Here is an 18,548-nt window from a genome sequence, read left to right as displayed (position 1 = left end):
GAACCTAATGTCAAGCAACCGCGCTCGGAATCACAAATCAAATCCGATAAGAAAAGGAGCCGAAACAGAGTAAACATCGGCACTGCTTTCCATCGCTGGAGACAACTGATGGACTTGAAAGAAATGAGCTTCGACTCCGAACTTGCAAAATTTTCTTTTGGATTGGTAAGTAAGATGCTGTTAGTATTTCGCTAGAAGTTTGTTTTATATGTTTGCGTATTTTTTTCGGGAAGTTATAACATAGAAATGTATCGAAGACTGTTTGATAAACGTGCTAATGTTAGCGATGGCTAACCGTAGCTGCGTTTGATAGTAAGCTAGCTATAACTTACCCACAGATCCGATCCGGTTTTCACCTGTTATCTACCAAAGCCCGTCTCTACCAAGCTGATGCTAAAATGTAACATTACCTAAGAAAGCTTGAAATGTCTTCGATGATAATGAACCCGAGAGAGAGAGAGAGAGCGCCCCAGCCGCGCGCGCACTCACTCACTATATTCAGAGCGGGCAAGTTTTTGAAAGCGTGTGAAAAGAGTCAATTGCGTGTGTCTCACGGTGAATGCTTGAGAGTTGGCAGCTCTGGTTACGTTGGTTGGTGCTAGCTTGGTGAACATCAGCTGTCTGATGTTGACCAATGATGTTGACAGAATGCTGTCTGTCAAATTAATTTAATTCAAATAATGTGTATATACAATTCAAAATGTAATATGAACAAAACGAATATGAAACATATTCACTGGTAAAGGTGAAGGGGAGTAGCTTGAAGATGTCATGTTTCAAAATCACTTGACATCACCCAAAGTTCCTCTGGAGGCAAAACGTCCTTTAGGCTTCGGCTATGGCTCTAGGGTTGTTGTGAAGGTAGGGGCGGAGCATAGAGACTATGCCGTTTCTCGTTTGTTACTCTAGAGTAGACCAATTCACTTTATTGAGGCATACTGCCCCCCATCTGGTATCGAAACAGTTTTACATCAAACATGCATGAAAACTAAAACAGAACTGAACAGATAATGCAGCAGTGGGAAGTTTATTAACAAAGCAACGCAACAGTTTTACATCAAACATGCATGAAAACTAAAACAGAACTGAACACAACCATGACAGTCAAACCGTGACAGCCAAACTACTTCACAATTAAAACTTAGCTAATTTAATTATATCAAAAATCACTTACACCATGTCTTTTAATAGCCCCCAACACAGAAAGTTTATTGAGATTCAGTTAGGACAGTGTGGTTGTGTTCTTTTTGTAAATACAGCACTTGTAGGCAGCATTACAGAATTTCTTGAGCAGTAGACACTTAAAGGCTGCTGTTGTGTTCCCTAAATTAGGACTACATTATAGTGCCGTTTTATTCAGCTATGCCACAAAGCCAACCTTAATGCTTCAGTGAATGTAAGAGCAGTGTAAAGAGGACAGCACTTGGCTTTTGTCTTACATCTGAAAGTATGCATGTTATCGCTGTCTATGGGCTTTTAGTCTGTCATCGTTTCTTGCTTTGAGCTTAATTGTCTCTCCTGTCGGGATGTGGCATTTAGTGTCTTAGTATAAATGTGCCATACATCACCTCATGGCTGCAGTTTCTTGTGATTGATCCATGTCTCTGTGTCTTATGTGAGTGCTCCAGATCTGTAGACTATGGAATCAGAGCTTTCACATTTACATTTTATGCATTTATGCTTTTATCCAAAAGATCTTAGATGCATCTGAGGTATACATTTGATCAGTTCACACATAACCTGGGGAAAAAACCTAGTTATTCATAATCAAGGCATGTTTCTCGTGCTATTTCAGTTGTTTTTATTGTTTTTGAATGGATTCGTATTTAATTTAAGTCATATTTAACCATCTTCATTTATATGTGTCAATTTATCAGTAATCATCAATATTTATCTACACACACACACACACACATATTTATACATGTATATATATATATATATATATATATATATAGATAGATAGATAGATAGATAGATAGATAGATAAAAAAGTGTGTAATCTGAGATTTGAGACTATAAAGTTTGTAGTCTGAGATTAAGTCTCTTATGCTCACCAAGGCTGCATTTATTTGATCAAAAATATAGTAAAACAGTAATATTGTAATAACGATTCATTGAAATTAAATAAACTTACCAACTCCAACTTCTTACAAACATAATCCATCCATCCATGCATGTCTTGTATTTCTGAACGACAGAATATATCATAAATCTGATTCTAAAGATACACCTTTTTTATGCTTCTAACTTGTGTGTATATCAGCAACAGTTATTATATTCTGAGATCAGGCGAGGTCCATCAGTAACTGAACCTGACAGCTGTAGGCCGCCTCACTGGCTCATTTCAGATGCTCATTTCCTGCTCAGCTCTGCCATGAAATCATTGTCTAGAAATGAGCCACTTATGGCAATTGAACAAATCTTTGCTAGATAGATGGATATCAGAAAATATCACAAGCATTAGTGTGCCCACAATATAATCAGCCTGTACATCATATCAATAAACAAATGTAATGTTGTAATTTGGCCAGAGGGGGGCGCTAGTTGAAAAGTGTTGTAATTGTTGAGCAGACTGCCAGCTTGATGGACAGCAGTGTGTGGAGCCAGGTGGTCTTGTTTCCGCTTCACTTCCTCTGTCCTGTACTCCTGTCATTTTAGGCCTGAATAAACATTTGGACTGCCAGATCTGTGACACTCTAGAAGATGTGAGTGAGACGGTGCACGTATGCGTGTGTGCTCACGTGCATTGTGTGTATGTGGCATCCTTTCCTCTGTATCTCACAGCACATATGGTCATTGTTATTCCTACTAAATGACAAAACCAGAACAGAGCGCGGTGAAGCAATGCTATCATCTCAGCCCAAAATGCTGCTATCAGCTGAACTATTCCATCATCCATAGACACATTCATGGTGTAGTCATAACCCAGAGGGGGACTGCCCTCAAACATCTAAACCTGACGACTGTAAAGGTCACCTTTTTTTTTTTCTTTTTTCTTTTTTACAGGAATAATTCACCCGAAACATTTTTCTTTCTTGGTGGAACGGAAAGGGAGATGTTTAGGGAAATGTCTAAATGACTCTTTCCCATACAATACAAGTAGATGTAAACAGGTGGAATGGGATTTTATGTTGTTCAATCAAGAAATAAAGTCATATGGATTTGGAACAACATGAGGGTGAGTAAATGATGACAAAATTTTAATTTTTGGCGCAAACTGTTTGTTGTTGTTGTTGTTGTTTTGTGCACCTTTAGTGCATTATGATGCTTGCATTGTGTTTGCTTTGCATTATGATGACTCATGTGACCTATGTATAATTTTGCATTTCTGTATGCAATACTAACAAATGTGGTATATATTATTAATCTTAACCCTGTAAACCCTATAAATGACCATCAAATCTTGAAATTAAATTAATAAAAAACATTTAATATAATTTTACTACTTTACTGATTTGTATATTTACTTTTGCATATTAATATTTTTGTTTACACATAATTACATTGAGTAATTCTGGTTAATATGTATGTGTGTGCATATATATATATATATATATATATATATATATATTCAAAAGTTTTTTTTTTTTTTTTTACAAACACTACCATTCAAAAGTTTGTGTTCAGTAAGATTGTATTATATTTTATTATATCAAATGCGCCATTTATTTAATCAAAATATAAAAATACTGAAAAAAAACAGCAATGTTGTGAAATTTTAAAACAACTTAAAACAACTTCAATCTAATTCAACATAATATGTAATTTGTTTATCAGATGCAAAGCTTAATATCCAACATCATTCTTTGTCTTCAGAGTCACATGATCCTTCAGGAATCATTCTAATATGCTGATCTGGTTCAACAAAACATTTCTTATTATTATCAATGTTGAAATCAGTTGTGCTGTTTAATATCTGATAAATAGAAAGTTAAAATGAACAGCATTTAGAATTGATTTTTTTCTGACAATGTAGCTGTTAATGTCTTTGCTGTCACTTTTGGTGAACTTAATGTCTCCTTGCTGAATAAAAGTATTGCTATTATATTAATATTAATCTCAGTAAGTTACCATAAAAGGTTGATGTATAAATCCATGCATTTTTATTACAGTGTGGATTGAAAGTTTTTGACTATAATTTCATTTGTCAGGCTTTACAGGGTTAAGGACTCTGACCAAACCAATGAATATAGAGGATTGTGTACACTGCAGTGAATGCTTAATGATGGAGAGATGTGTGTCTATGGAATGCCAAACCTGACAAAATTAGAAATAAATAAATAAACAAATAAATACAAAGAAAGTAAAATAAATATATAAATGTACTTTTATTTCTGTTTTTTTCCCTACATTTAGTTATTTTTTTCTTTCTTTTATTTATACATTTATTTATGCATTTGTTTATATATTTATTTATTTATTTCCACATTTCTTTATTTTACATTTCTTTATTTCTACAGTTCTTTGGCCGTATAATGAAGAGGTCATGTTTTACCACAGGATAAAAGCAATCGAGCCATGTGCGCTGGTTCCTTTCTGTGTTCTGAGCTCCTGTCCGAGTCTCAATCAAACACAAGCTCCTATCAGCCCCATCCATTGACACCAAATGTGATTAATGATGGATAATAATAAGTGCTTCCTGTTATCAGGTCTGTTGAAGATGTTACTGTTCTTGTTTGCCAGCCCAAGACATTTTAGAAATCCAGACCGGACGATGTTTTACAGCCATGTCTGGAATAAAGAGTATCCATGTCACCCAGTATATGTGCAGTTAGGGTGATATTAAATGACTTTACCCATGATAGGAGATTTTGTATTTGGTTCGGGCACCACAAGGTGTCACTGTGGCCTCAAAGCTGACCCCTCGCCTACTCTGGCTCGATTGCTATTCCTGAGGTAAAACGCCCTCCTCATTACCCTACGGACAAAGAAATATAGAAATAAAGAAATGTATTAAATAAATAAATACATAAATAAATGTGGAAATAAATAAATATATGTATATATATGTATATAAATAAAAGAAAAAAATATTTGTGGAAAAAATAAAAAATATATAAATAAGAAAATAAAAGTATACATTTTTTGTTTGGCATTCCATATGTATCCTCATTGTCACGGTTACACTGGCACAGACTCAGTGGGACCGGCAGGGGTGCGGAGTTTCCCGCTACGAGCCGTCTGCCTGATTCACATAACAGCCTTCCCTACACAAAGGGCTGATGTTATGGACAACAGGTCAGCATTTAAGAGCAATGGCTCAGTGGAGAGTAGGCAATATGGCTTTGCTGGTTGGCAGAAAGTCCGTCTAATTCAGTTTCATTAAAAAAAAACTGTTCCTGTAGCTCAACTGGTAGAGAACGTCACTAACCTTGTGTCAAAGGTTCAGTTCCCAGGGTTTGTATACCTTGAATGCACTGTGAGCCGCTTTGGATAAACGTGATTAATGAATGGAAATTTAAGACCAGGTACTTAGCCCTTACCCCTCACATGGTATAGCTGAGGTTCTCAACCTTGAAGGGATAGTTTGGCCAAAAATGAAAATTCTGTTGTCAGTCTGTTATCAATCGGTTATCATCTCTGTTAAGAGAAAACTCTTAGTTAATAGTGAATATGTGTTCCCTATTTTAAAGTGTTACCTTCCATACTATGGAAGTCAATGTCTACTGGCAATCTCTTTTTTTGGGGGGTTCACCAGAAGAAAGAAACTCTTTCAACTACCACATTATAACTAAATCACATGCATGCTGTTTTTTGGGCATACTGTACTACCTCTTTATAGCTGTTTCACATGCATGCTGTCAATCACACATTTTTTTTTTTTTTTTTTTTTTTGCGGAGTACTCCGTGGTGTTCTAGTCTTTTTTTCATTGCATTGAAAAGAAAATTTACCAACTTCCGGAGTACCCGAAGTCAATGCAGATGCTTGGTGGCACTAATGAGCAAAGTATTTTGCTAAATGACAGCAGATGAAGAATCCGGAACAGGCTTTCTAGTCTCTTCTCTGTACTCTTGTATTTGGTGTTAGTTGATGAACACCATAGCAAATACAGTTGTAATGGCTGTTTGAAAACATGTAAATACTTTTGATTTCCTTTCTTTTTAGACTAAAAGCCTGTTAACAACAAGAATTATAACTATAAATGTAACTATAACGATAACTACATTACTGACCACATCAATGCACGATAACATTGTTTTGTTTATTATAAGAATGCCGCAGTTTTGCAGTCTGCTGTTTTAAATCTTAAAGGTCTTTAAAGTCAGGTGGATTTGGATCAGCTGTCAATGTTTTTATCATTTATCAACTGGAAAAAAAATGTCCTGAAAATTGTTACCAACAATATTGGGTCTCACTTTAACTTTGGGGACCATTTCTCACTATTAACTAACTATCAACTATGCCTTTTGCCTCAGTAAACTCCTAATTTGCTGCTTATTAACAGTTAGTAAGGCAGTTGTTAAATTTAGGTATGGGGTTGGATTAATGGATCTAAAATGTAGTCATGTACTAATAAAATAGCCAATATGCTGATAATATGCATGCTAATAAACAACTGTAGTAGCAACAGTGAGAATTGGTCCATAAACTAATGTATTACCCAATATTGTTCCTCTGTGTCGTTATCATTATAGTTGTGGTGTGGACTTTCCAGTTCACATAGATTTAGTTATCATTATTGTTATCATCCTTGTTGTGAACAGGCCTTAACTACGGTTACTGGGGTATTGCTGCTTTTCTGTAAGCACCAGAACTGTAAGAGAATGAAAATTGCATTTTCATCTGTCCATTTTTTATGCATTGGTTTAAACCGACAAATCGCATACAAAAATCAGACTGAATATTTGTGCAGAACATTTGTGTTGGAGTGAACCATAGACTGTAAAAAAGATGGATGACGCATCTCCACTTCCTTCCACCAGTGTAGCCAAAACATTCTCACTATGGCCACTGTCATCTTGTGAAAATGACATAATTTGGAGCCAGAGTCTGTGTAGTAGAGATCGTGAGGTGGAGCCGCGGTATCAAAGTCCCGCCCAAACTCCCGCAGACCCAATCCCAAGATCACAATCATGACACCACACCCCACTTTTTATAGCATCAAAAAACTAATTAAAAGCAAACTTATTAGAAAAAAGAACACTTGAACATACATCAGCATGCTAAGAACTACCTAAAATGACAGAAAAATGTCTTTGAAAAAAATTATTTGAAGTGTAATTTGATTGTTTAGTTTGTTTTAGGTCCTATCACATTACATGGCGAGGGTAGGGTTCATGACCTACAGTATACTGCATCCAGTCACCTGCGGGCAATGGAGAAGCTTTGGTTTCACTTTTCAGGACTCCTGCGGCATGCTTGGAGTGACCAGGGTCGTGACCCCACATTGCGCTATCCATGGTTCTGAATTAGCAACCTTCTGGCAAACCAGAGCAAGTTATCTGTTCTTTATGTACAAATAGGAAACATGTCTGCTCATAAATAAGACTTCCGTAAGACTTCTGTCTTATTTATGCTATTTTTGGTTGTTTAAATTGGAAGAAGCAGGTTAGTGGTATTGATGGATAGTTGCCTGCAAACTCAGAAAAAAGTGTGACTATTGATTTGTCACAGTCTACATGAGTCTGAATAACAAGAAATCTGCCCAATCAATGTGTGTGTCAGTGACGTCTGTGGTGGAATAGAACATATTGACAGCGGGTGTATCTGCAACATATGGTTGAGGGGTTATCTATGTAGGCTGGGGCAGGTCATCCTTTGTGTATGTCCTTCATTCTTAAAATGTACCAATGTGACCTTAATGAAACATTTTTTTTTTTTTCCTGATGCTGCTAACTCAACTGCAGTTGATTTTGCTGTGCACAATCACAGTTTCTATGATGTGTACTATTTGCATTAGTTTGGCATGGGAAAGAAATGTATTGATGGCATTGCAGTTTTAAAAGAAATATAAAATTTAGAGCAGAGACAAAATAAAAAAGATAGTTCACCTAAAAAAAGTAAGAAGATAGTTTAAAGAATGTGGGTAACTGAACAGTTGACGGTAGTCATTGACTTCCATAGTATTTTTTTCTATAGTATGGAAGTCAATGGCTACGGTCATATGTGTATACAGAATGTGTGTGTGTGTGTTTGTGTGTGTGTGTGTGTGTGTGTGTGTGTGTGTGTGTGTGTGTGTGTGTGTGTGTGTTATGGTTGTATATAAACCCGATTCCAAAAAAGTTGGGGCACTGTACAAATTGTGAATAAAAACAGAATGCAATGATGTGGAAGTTTCAAATTTCAATATTTTATTCAGAATACAACATAGATGACATATCAAATGTTTAAACTGATAAAATGTATAATTTCAAGGGAAAAATAAGTTGATTTTAAATTTCATGGCTTCAACACATCTCAAAAAAGTTGGGACAAGGCCATGTTTACCACTGTGTGGCATCCCCTCTTCTTTTTATAACAGTCTGCAAAACGTCTGGGGACTGAGGAGACCAGTTGCTCAAGTTTAGGAATAGGAATGTTGTCCCATTCTTGTCTAATACAGGCTTCTAGTTGCTCAACTGTCTTAGGTCTTCTTTGTCGCATCTTCCTCTTTATGATGCGCCAAATGTTTTCTATGGGTGAAAGATCTGGACTGCAGGCTGGCCATTTCAGTACCCGGATCCTTCTTCTACGCAGCCATGATGTTGTAATTGATGCAGTATGTGGTCTGGCATTGTCATGTTGGAAAATGCAAGGTCTTCCCTGAAAGAGACGACGTCTGGATGGGAGCATATGTTGTTCTAGAACTTGGATATACCTTTCAGCATTGATGGTGCCTTTCCAGATGTGTAAGCTGCCCATGCCACATGCACTCATGCAGCCCCATACCATCAGAGATGCAGGCTTCTGAACTGAGCGCTGATAACAACTTGGGTTGTCCTTGTCCTCTTTAGTCCGGATGACATGGCGTCCCAGTTTTCCAAAAAGAACTTCAAATTTTGATTCGTCTGACCACAGAACAGTTTTCCACTTTGCCACAGTCCATTTTAAATTAGCCTTGGCCCAGAGAAAAACGCCTGCGCTTCTGGATCATGTTTAGATATGGCTTCTTTTTTGACCTATAGAGTTTTTGCCGGCAACGGCGAATGGCACGGTGGACTGTGTTCACCGACAATATTTTCTGGAAGTATTCCTGAGCCCATGTTGTGATTTCTATCACAGAAGCATTCCTGTATGTGATGCAGTGCAGTCTAAGGGCCCGAAGATCAAGGGCATCCAGTATGGTTTTCCGGCCTTGACCCTTACGCACAGAGATTGTTCCAGATTCTCTGAATGTTTGGATGATATTATGCACTGTAGATGATGATAACTTCAAACTCTTTGCAATTTTTCTCTGAGAAACTCCTTTCTGATATTGCTCCACTATTTTTTGCCGCGGGGGAATTGGTGATCCTCTGCCCATCTTGACTTCTGAGAGACACTGCCACTCTGAGAGGCTCTTTTTATACCCAATCCAGTTGCCAATTGACCTAATAAGTTGCAAAATGGTCCTCCATCTGTTCCTTATATGTACATTTAACTTTTCCGGTCTCTGATTGCTACCTGTCCCAACTTTTTTGGAATGTGTAGCTCTCATGAAATCTAAAATGAGCCAATATTTCGCATGACATTTCAAAATGTCTCACTTTCAACATTTGATATGTTATCTATATTCTGTTGTGAATAAAATATAAGTTTATGAGATTTGTAAATTATTCCATTCCTTTTTTACTCACAATTTGTAGAGTGTCCCAACTTTTTTGGTATCAGGTTTGTAGTTTTAGTTAACTGTAATAACCCTGTCTTGGTCTTTTATTGAAACCTAATGGTGTGGAAGTAGTATGTTGTGTCTATAGTATATATACAGGTGCTGGTCATATAATTAGAATATCATCAAAAAGTTGATTTATTTCACTAATTCCATTCAAAAAGTGAAACTTGTATATTATATTCATTCATTACACACAGACTGATATATTTCAAATGTTTATGTCTTTTAATTTTGATGATTATAACTGACAACTAAGGAAAATCCCAAATTCAGTATCTCAGAAAATTAGAATATTACTTAAGACCAATACAAAGGATTTTTAGAAATCTTGGCCAACTGAAAAGTATGAACATGAAAAGTATGAGCATGTACAGCACTCAATACTTAGTTGGGGCTCCTTTTGCCTGAATTACTGCAGTCGATCAGTCTGTGGCACTGCTCAGGCCCAGGTTGCTCTGATAGTGGCCATCAGCTCTTCTGCATTCTTGGGTCTGGCATATCGCATCTTCCTCTTCACAATACCCCATAGATTTTCTATGGGGTTAAGGTCAGGCGAGTTTGCTGGCCAATTAAGAACAGGGATACCATGGTCCTTAAACCAGGTACTGGTAGCTTTGGCACTGTGTGCAGTTGCCAAGTCCTGTTGGAAAATGAAATCTGCATCTCCATGAAGTTGGTCAGCAGCAGGAAGCATGAAGTGCTCTAAAACTTCCTGGTATACGGCTACGTTGACCTGGGACCTCGGAAAACACAGTGGACCAACACCAGCAGATGACATGGCACCGCAAACCATCACTGACTGTGGAAACTTTACACTGGACCTCAAGCAACATGGATTGTGTGCCTCTCCTCTCTTCCTCCAGACTCTGGGACCCTGATTTCCAAAGGAAATGCAAAATTTACTTTCATCAGAGAACATAACTTTGGACCACTCAGCAGCACTCCAGTCCTTTTTGTCTTTAGTCCAGGTGAGACGCTTCTGACGCTGTCTGTTGTTCAAGAGTGGCTTGACACAAGGAATCTGACAGCTGAAACCCATGTCTTGCATACGTCTGTGCTTAGTGGTTCTTGAAGCACTGACTCCAGCTGCAGTCCACTCTTTGTGAATCTCCCCCACATTTTTGAATGGGTTTTGTTTCACAATCCTCTCCAGGGTGCGGTTATCCCTATTGCTTGTACACTTTTTTCTACCACATCTTCCCTTCGCCTCTCTATTAATGTGCTTGGACACAGAGCTCTGTGAACAGCCAGCCTCTTTTGCAATGACCTTTTGTGTCTTGCCCTCCTTGTGCAGGGTGTCAATGGTCGTCTTTTGGACAACTGTCAAGTCAGTAGTCCTCCCCATGATTCTGTAGCCTACAGAACTAGACTGAGAGACCATTTAAAGGCCTTTGCAGGTGTTTTGAGTTAATTAGCTGATTAGAGTGTGGCACCAGGTGTCTTCAATATTGAACCTTTTCACAATATTCTAATTTTCTGAGATACTGAATTTGGGATTTTCCTTAGTTGTCAGTTATAATCATCCAAATTAAAAGAAATAAACATCTGAAATATATCAGTTTGTGTGTAATGGATGAATATAATATACAAGTTTCACTTTTTGAATGGAATTAGTGAAATAAATCAACTTTTTGATGATATTCTAATTATATGACCAGCACCTTTACTGTATTGTGGTTTTTGTGATGATGTGGAGTTTGTGTTGTTGATGTATTTTTGCTTACACTTAGAATACATCTTAAAGGGATAATGCACCCAAAACTCAGAATTCTGTCATCATTTACTCATCTTCATGTGGTTTTAAACCTGTATGCATTTATTTCTTCTGCAGAACTAAAAAGAAGATATTTTGAAGATCATTTGGAGCCAAAACATTAGATCTCATTGACTTCCAATGCATGGACAAAAAACAAACAAAAAAAAAACACTGAAACATTTCTTAAAAATTTTGGAATGACAAGGATATAATGGCAAAAGTTTTACTTTTGGGTGAATATATTATTACATTATATAGCACTGGATGCAAGCATATAATTGTTGTTAGTATTGGTATTTAACAATATGAATTGCATGACACGATTGGTCATGTTATCTCAACATGGTAGCCCCCATGAGTGGCGACGCTACATGTGGAATAAAACAGCCTTTTCTGTGATACTTAATGTGAGTGAACATTTTAAACTTTCTTTGAGCATAACTTTGTTTAATTGTCATAAAATGAGAGCATCTTTACAAGTCATGTTCATCTTTTTTAGCTGTATTTAGGCTTTGCACTTTTATTCATATACACCTAATAATTTGTACATACATTTCTAATCCCTCTCTTCCTTTGAACTTCTTGCCCTCGGTTCTTGCTGCTTTATAGCTTTTCTCATCGTCAGTCTCTATTTTAGTCTCCCACTGATTTAGCAGTATTCATTATCCCCATGTCCTGTTTCTGCATCCAAGGCATTCTGTATTTTTAAAGCTGTGACTTTCTGAATAGCTTCTGACACAATTCAGTTTACTATGAGATGCAAATATGCCATCTTATTTATCAGTGTATTTCCACATTGTCCACTGTCTTACAGAAAAAACAAAACAAATACAAGCTATGAGTATTAATTACTGTACACTGCATAAAGCTTCATATAATTATCATATGGTGACCCAGATATCTAGATAAAATTGTACCACCAGGTCCCAGCTGATTCCCACCCCTACTTAACACTGTCAAATTTTGTTTGCCAGTCATTTCTCATTTTCCACCTTACACACAAACTCACATTATGATGGCTCAGGAGGCGGGTGGGGGGAGTTTGGAGGAGGGTCAGATCAATAGTGTTCCTGCTTTAATTAACACTCCTCCATTCAGGACACACACTAAACCAGCAGCAGTCTGCCAGCTTTATCATGAATCTGTGTCTGCAGTGGTGGGGGGAGGATGTCTGGCATCAGTACCTCACTTATCAGTTCAGAACATAAAATGTGTGTGTCTGTCTGTTTAATCTTTTTTCTTCAAAATTGCATAAAAAACTCTTGCATTTTAAAGGGATATTGTTCACCCAAAAATGTACATTCTGTCATGTTATTCCCACTTTGTGTTTACTTAAGTGTTTAAGTATTTATTTAGTGAAAAAAAAAGAAAAAAAAAATGGTAATAAAGTTTGAGCAATTTTCAGTATTTCTGCATGTGTGGGAATGAGTGGCATCATCTTCTACAAACTCATATGTGCAACACTTGTGGTGTTTTCAGCATCTGTTGTCTTGCTGTATGAGGAGCTGCTCCACATCTCCAGTGCTTCTATGACAGATCACGTTCATCATCATTTCACCATTTCATTTGAGAAAAAAAGTATTATCAAATACACACTGAAACTCAGGTCTTCACAACAAACCTTCAAAATAAAAAAAATTATAAATAAAACCAAAATACAACACTACAGACAAAACCATTGTTTTTTCATGCTTTGGTCTTTTTTTTCATAAATAAAACCAAACATCTAAAATACAATTATAACACATTTTTAAATGCCATTTTCACAAAATATTTGTTTCTGTGCACTGTGCATCTCCACTTCAGTCGCACTTATATACAAACAGTTTTATTACAGGTTTATTTATTACAGAGAGCTTTATATTATTAGCCTGATTTATAGGGTGATAAAAACAGACCCCCAAAATTCCCTCTAGAAAAACCTTAAACTCTAATACGTAAACAAAATGAAACAAGAATTTGAAACCTGGCTTTATCCAGTGTTCAGATTTTTGTTCTGGGAATGTATGCAAAGAATTTAATTAGATAATTCCTTGTTTGCATATCAACTTACATTTAAAAAATTCTTTGAAGATATATTTATATTAAATTATAAAACAGAATCTAGAAAAAAATAAAAGAAAAAGCAGCTTACTTTAGAGTTTACTTGTAAACTTGTTTATATTCATTCTTGAAGACTAGCAAACAAATGGAATACATTTCCTTCCACATTAATAAAATGAAGTGAATATTATTATAAATATTGATATCAAATTATATTGTCACACTCAGATGCACTCAAAACACTCATGAAGATGATGAAGGTAAAATCATCTTTAATATTCCACACAGAAGGTAAATCCAAAAGAGGAAGACTTAGCACACGTGAAAACAGATGAGATCCGACAAACTGAACAGACAGGAACTTAAATACACAGGGAAATTTAGATAATAAACTAGACACAGGTGAACAGAATGAACTAATCAGACATGAGGGACAACTAGGTCAAAACAGGAAAACAAGAAGAAAGACAACAAACTAAAAGTCCATGATAGTGACAGTACTCCCCCCTCCTCTTTCGCGGCATAACAAAAACAACAAAGGAGGGACTGAGGGGACTGAGGAGGAGGATAAAGGGGCCGAGTCGGGGTGGTAACAGGGGATGACGAAGGGTATGAAGAAAAGAAACCATGGCGGATCAGGTGGAGGGAGGAGCCAGGATGGAGACTGGAGGAGCCAGGGCGGATCAGACGGAGGGAGGAGCCAGGATGGAGACAGGAGGGACTTAAGAGCAGGTGGAGGATCAGGAGCGACAGGAGGAAGCCAGGGTGGTATCAGACCAGAGGAGAGGACTGAGCCAGACATGGCGGAGCAGGAGGAGACCAGGAAGAGCCAGGTGATGGGGAGAATCCAGATGGCCAAGGCAGCAGATGTAGGACCAAGGCGTAGGCGGGAATCTGGAAGGCTGCGGTGGAGCCGGAGCAACAGAGGACCAAGGTGGAGCTGGTGGGAGGGAGGTGCCCAACAGAGCTGGTGGGACGGATCGATGCGGCGCATCCGGAGGAGTGGAGTCCTGAGGTGATGGTAGGTCAATGACAGACCAAGGCGGAGCTGGAGGGGACAGGGACGAGGGTGCCCGGCGGCTGGTGGAGGCCATGGTGGAGAGGAGCCCTAGACCAGAGAGCTGGGTCGACGGGGCAGGCGGAGTCTGGGAGAATCCAAGGATGGCCATGGAGACTGGCGGACCTGCAGAATATCACCGCTAAGGGTGAGCAGAGCGACCAAGGGAGGTGGTGGTGAGGACTGATGGAGGGGTTCGAGACAGGACAGGCAGACTGTTCAGGGCAGACAAACAGTTCGGGCATAAACACAATTCACATCATAGGGACAGACAAAAAATTCACACCATAACAACAATTAAAAAAAGACATCCAAGACCATAACGAAAACTGGGTGGCCTCCATGACCATAAGGACAGGCAGAGATTTCAGATGATGACGAAGACTGGGTAGTTCTGAATAAAAAAGTCTATTAAATCCCCTGAGTCCTTCCCTCAACGGTGGAACAGTGGGCAGGGCTTTCCTCCATGCCCTCGCTCTCCACTGTAGTGGCGGGCAGTGCTGGCTCACGCAGGTCCATTCCATGAGGTGATGGTAGCTCTGTCAATGGCAATTGCAGACCAAGGCTCTCCGTCTGCTCTGGGTCTCCTCACAGAGTGGGGCTGGTGAGTTCCTCATCAGCGTGGCAGATAGTGAACTGGGATCTGTTTCTCACCAGTACCCAATCCACAAATGCGGTGAAACTCCCTCAAGGACTGTCTCCGGACAACCACGCTTCAAAAACAAGAAAACAAACAATGGGAAACGCGCCGCTTAACTCCTTGTTTGGTCAGATCTTCTGTCACACTCAGCTGCACTTAAAACACTCACGAAGATGATGAAGGTAAAATTATATTTAATATTCCACACAGAGGGTAAATCCACAAGAGGAAGGCTTAGCACACTTGAAAACATAGACGAGAGCCGACAAACACTAACTGATCAGACAGGAACTTCAATACACAGGCAAATTAAGATAATAAACTAGACACAGGTGAACAGAATGTACTAATCAGACATGAGGGAAAACTAGGTCAAAACAGGAAAACAAGAGGAAAGACAACAAACTAAAAGTCTATGATCATGACAGATATATTAAATAAAAACTGTGATTTTTGACCATATCGTCCAACCCTATCCACTCATTCATGTTCATTATTTGGAAAAGGAAATTGAGATATTTGCCTAAATATCTCCTTTTGTGTTTCATAAAAAAAAAAAAAAAACATGGGTTTGGAACAACATAAGAACAAATAAATAATAGTATTTTCAGTTTGTGGTAAATTGGGGTGAATTTGTCACTATCATTAACATGCACTTGGAAAGAGCATGATAGCAGTCTTAGAACATATAGAACATGACGGAAGTGTGTGTGTGTGTGTGTGTGTGTGTGTGTGTGTGTGTGTGTGTGTGTGTGTGTGTGTGTTTGTGTGTGTGTGTGTGTGTGTGTGTGTGTGTGTGTGTGTGTGTGTGTGTCCGTGTCCGCACACTGGTGTATGTGTCTGTCTGCCACTTCTATCTCACCATATGCTCTAAGGAGGACTGCTGCTTACAGTATTGAGCTGACCTCCAGAGCACCCATTACCAGAACACAAGTGATATCCGCTGGGATTGAGCTTGGTCGTTACTGCAGTTCATGCCTTAAAACCAGACAGCCTCTGCCAGACAGGTGTTCAAACTCAACAAACCTTTTTCATAAAATCAGTATTCGTTCAGTTTTACCAGAATATACCCAGGTGCATTAATAAAACAATGTTGCAGGTTTAGGGATTGTATAATGGATGTCGATGTCCTAAATAATCTGTTGTTGCCCCTAAAGAACTCCATACTACCAATTTTTAGTCTATTTAAACCCTGCCCCTTTCTTACAATCAACTACAAACTCACATTCAGAACTCCCTCCTTTCAATCAACAACTGATAGTTAGAACCAAGTCCCCGCCCACCCTACGTATCGCACCCAATTGGGATAATTTGCCATGGATTATACTAGAAGATGCATTATAATACCCTCATTCAAATCACAACAAACATGTTGTTAGTTGATATTTATTAAAAATTAATATATATTGCAATCTTTTACTCACATTTTTTCAAGTTTTCTGCATTGGACTTCAGATATGTTCTTTGCTCATTTTGAGTTTGAATTTTTGTTCTCACAGACTTCTCACAGCTCTGAATCTCATTTTCCACAAAAAATATTCATTATAAAAATCCTTGCTGTAAGTATATCAGCACAGTGTTGTGAGGTAAAATTTCTAAATTCACCCATCATTGGCAGGCAAAAAATTTGTTTTGGACACTGGTCATGGTTACTGTAAAGGCACAACATTTATTTGTCAGAATTCAAAGTCAAAATTATTTTCTGTTGTAATCAACCACGGAAGCTGTAATTAGAGTTTAAGTTCTATTTAACCTGGAATATTCCTTGATATAAATTTCTTATCGTCAGCTTTCTATGCTAAGAATATGACTATGAGTGAGTTTAAACGTCTGTTGACTGAACAGAAATAATCTTCTGTAATTCCACCAGAACTAGTATCGAGATTACCCCAGGGGTTCGGCGTGCACCTTTATCTTCTAATTAAACGGATTTGAGGAAGTTTGAGAGGATTTCATTCGCCACATAGTAACACACAATAGGACTGGGATATGATGATTTTGAAGTGGTCAACAGACCTGGGGTGCATGCTTCACTGCTCTGGACTATGCTAGAGATAATGCATTTGACTCATTTTGTGTGCAGTTCTAGGGCAGTGATGTGTCAAATAACCTGTGCAGGCTGTAAATGTTTTAGCACTGTCAAAACCGAGTCAAATGCAATATAAAGAAATTGCAGGCTGTTTTTAGAGGTGCATTAGCAGGAAAACTGCATGCACATGAAAAGAGACACAAATATGTAATGAATGATACTCTTTTGCCTTTGAAAGACTCTACATTAATAAAAATGTACCATGTAATACCATGTGTTTCGACATGTATAGTAGAACCATGGTATACATTGAAATAATTGTAAATACTTTTCCAAGTTTCAATGATATAATTACCAAGGACTGAATATGGCAATAGGTAATTTTAAAAAATAATAAAAAAAATAATAATGTCACAGTGCGGGATGGCATAATAGTTCATCCAGAACTTAAAAATTATGTTTTAAACACACTGAACTTTTGTGCCAACATGCCCCAATACCATCAAAGTTTTAAAAATAAAACTATATATATATCTATATCTATATCTATATCTATATAAATATATATATAACATATATATACACATTTAGAACTTTTGAAACATGTGACTACTTCCCCCAAATCTAAATGACTGATCTACTGACTAATCCTCAGTATCACCACATAACGTAATTAAATCTACAACTACTGTAAGTACATTAGGCTTTATCAATATACATACAGTACACTCATATGAAATGATATAAACTATATAGCAAATTTCAACTGCTTGATTGTTAGAAAATGTGAACTATATTATTGTCCAGCAATATATTTAATGTTGAATATATAGTATATCCATCTTTATACACATACATCCAGTACACTCACATAAAAGTGACAGATACTATATTTCAAATCTGAACTGCTGATTGTTTATGCTGTTACAAAATGTGAACTTTATTGCCCAGAGAAATTTTAAAAGTTATGCAGGACATCCATCCAATTTTACCTACATACAATACATTTAATGCAGACTAATTTATAGGAAATCTTGTCTGTGTGATCCTGTGTGATCCTTTATATCATGTTATCATTTATAAAATGTAAAATACATTACAGCACAGCTGTTTATGTTAATTTGGATATATATCCAACTTTACCCGGGTTCATACAGTATACAGAGATATATAATATACAGCAAATCTTGTTTATATTGTAGTACATTCAAATTTACCTACATACTCAT

The 18,548-nt window shown here is 37.5% G+C and overlaps 1 protein-coding gene across 1 annotated transcript in view; it reads left to right on the top strand.

Annotated features, from left to right (window-relative positions):
• The window catches only part of LOC109078749 (serine/threonine-protein phosphatase 2A 55 kDa regulatory subunit B beta isoform-like), a 90,166-nt gene that overhangs the window by 14,973 nt on the left and 56,645 nt on the right, over window positions 1–18,548 (top strand). The gene's annotated exons all lie outside the window — the stretch shown is intronic.

The sequence above is a fragment of the Cyprinus carpio genome, chromosome A21 (genome assembly GCF_018340385.1).
Source record: "Cyprinus carpio isolate SPL01 chromosome A21, ASM1834038v1, whole genome shotgun sequence".
NCBI classification, from domain to species: Eukaryota; Metazoa; Chordata; class Actinopteri; order Cypriniformes; family Cyprinidae; genus Cyprinus; species Cyprinus carpio.
The sequence above is the reverse complement of the archived record's forward strand: the minus strand, read 5'-3'. Positions and strand labels throughout refer to the sequence as shown.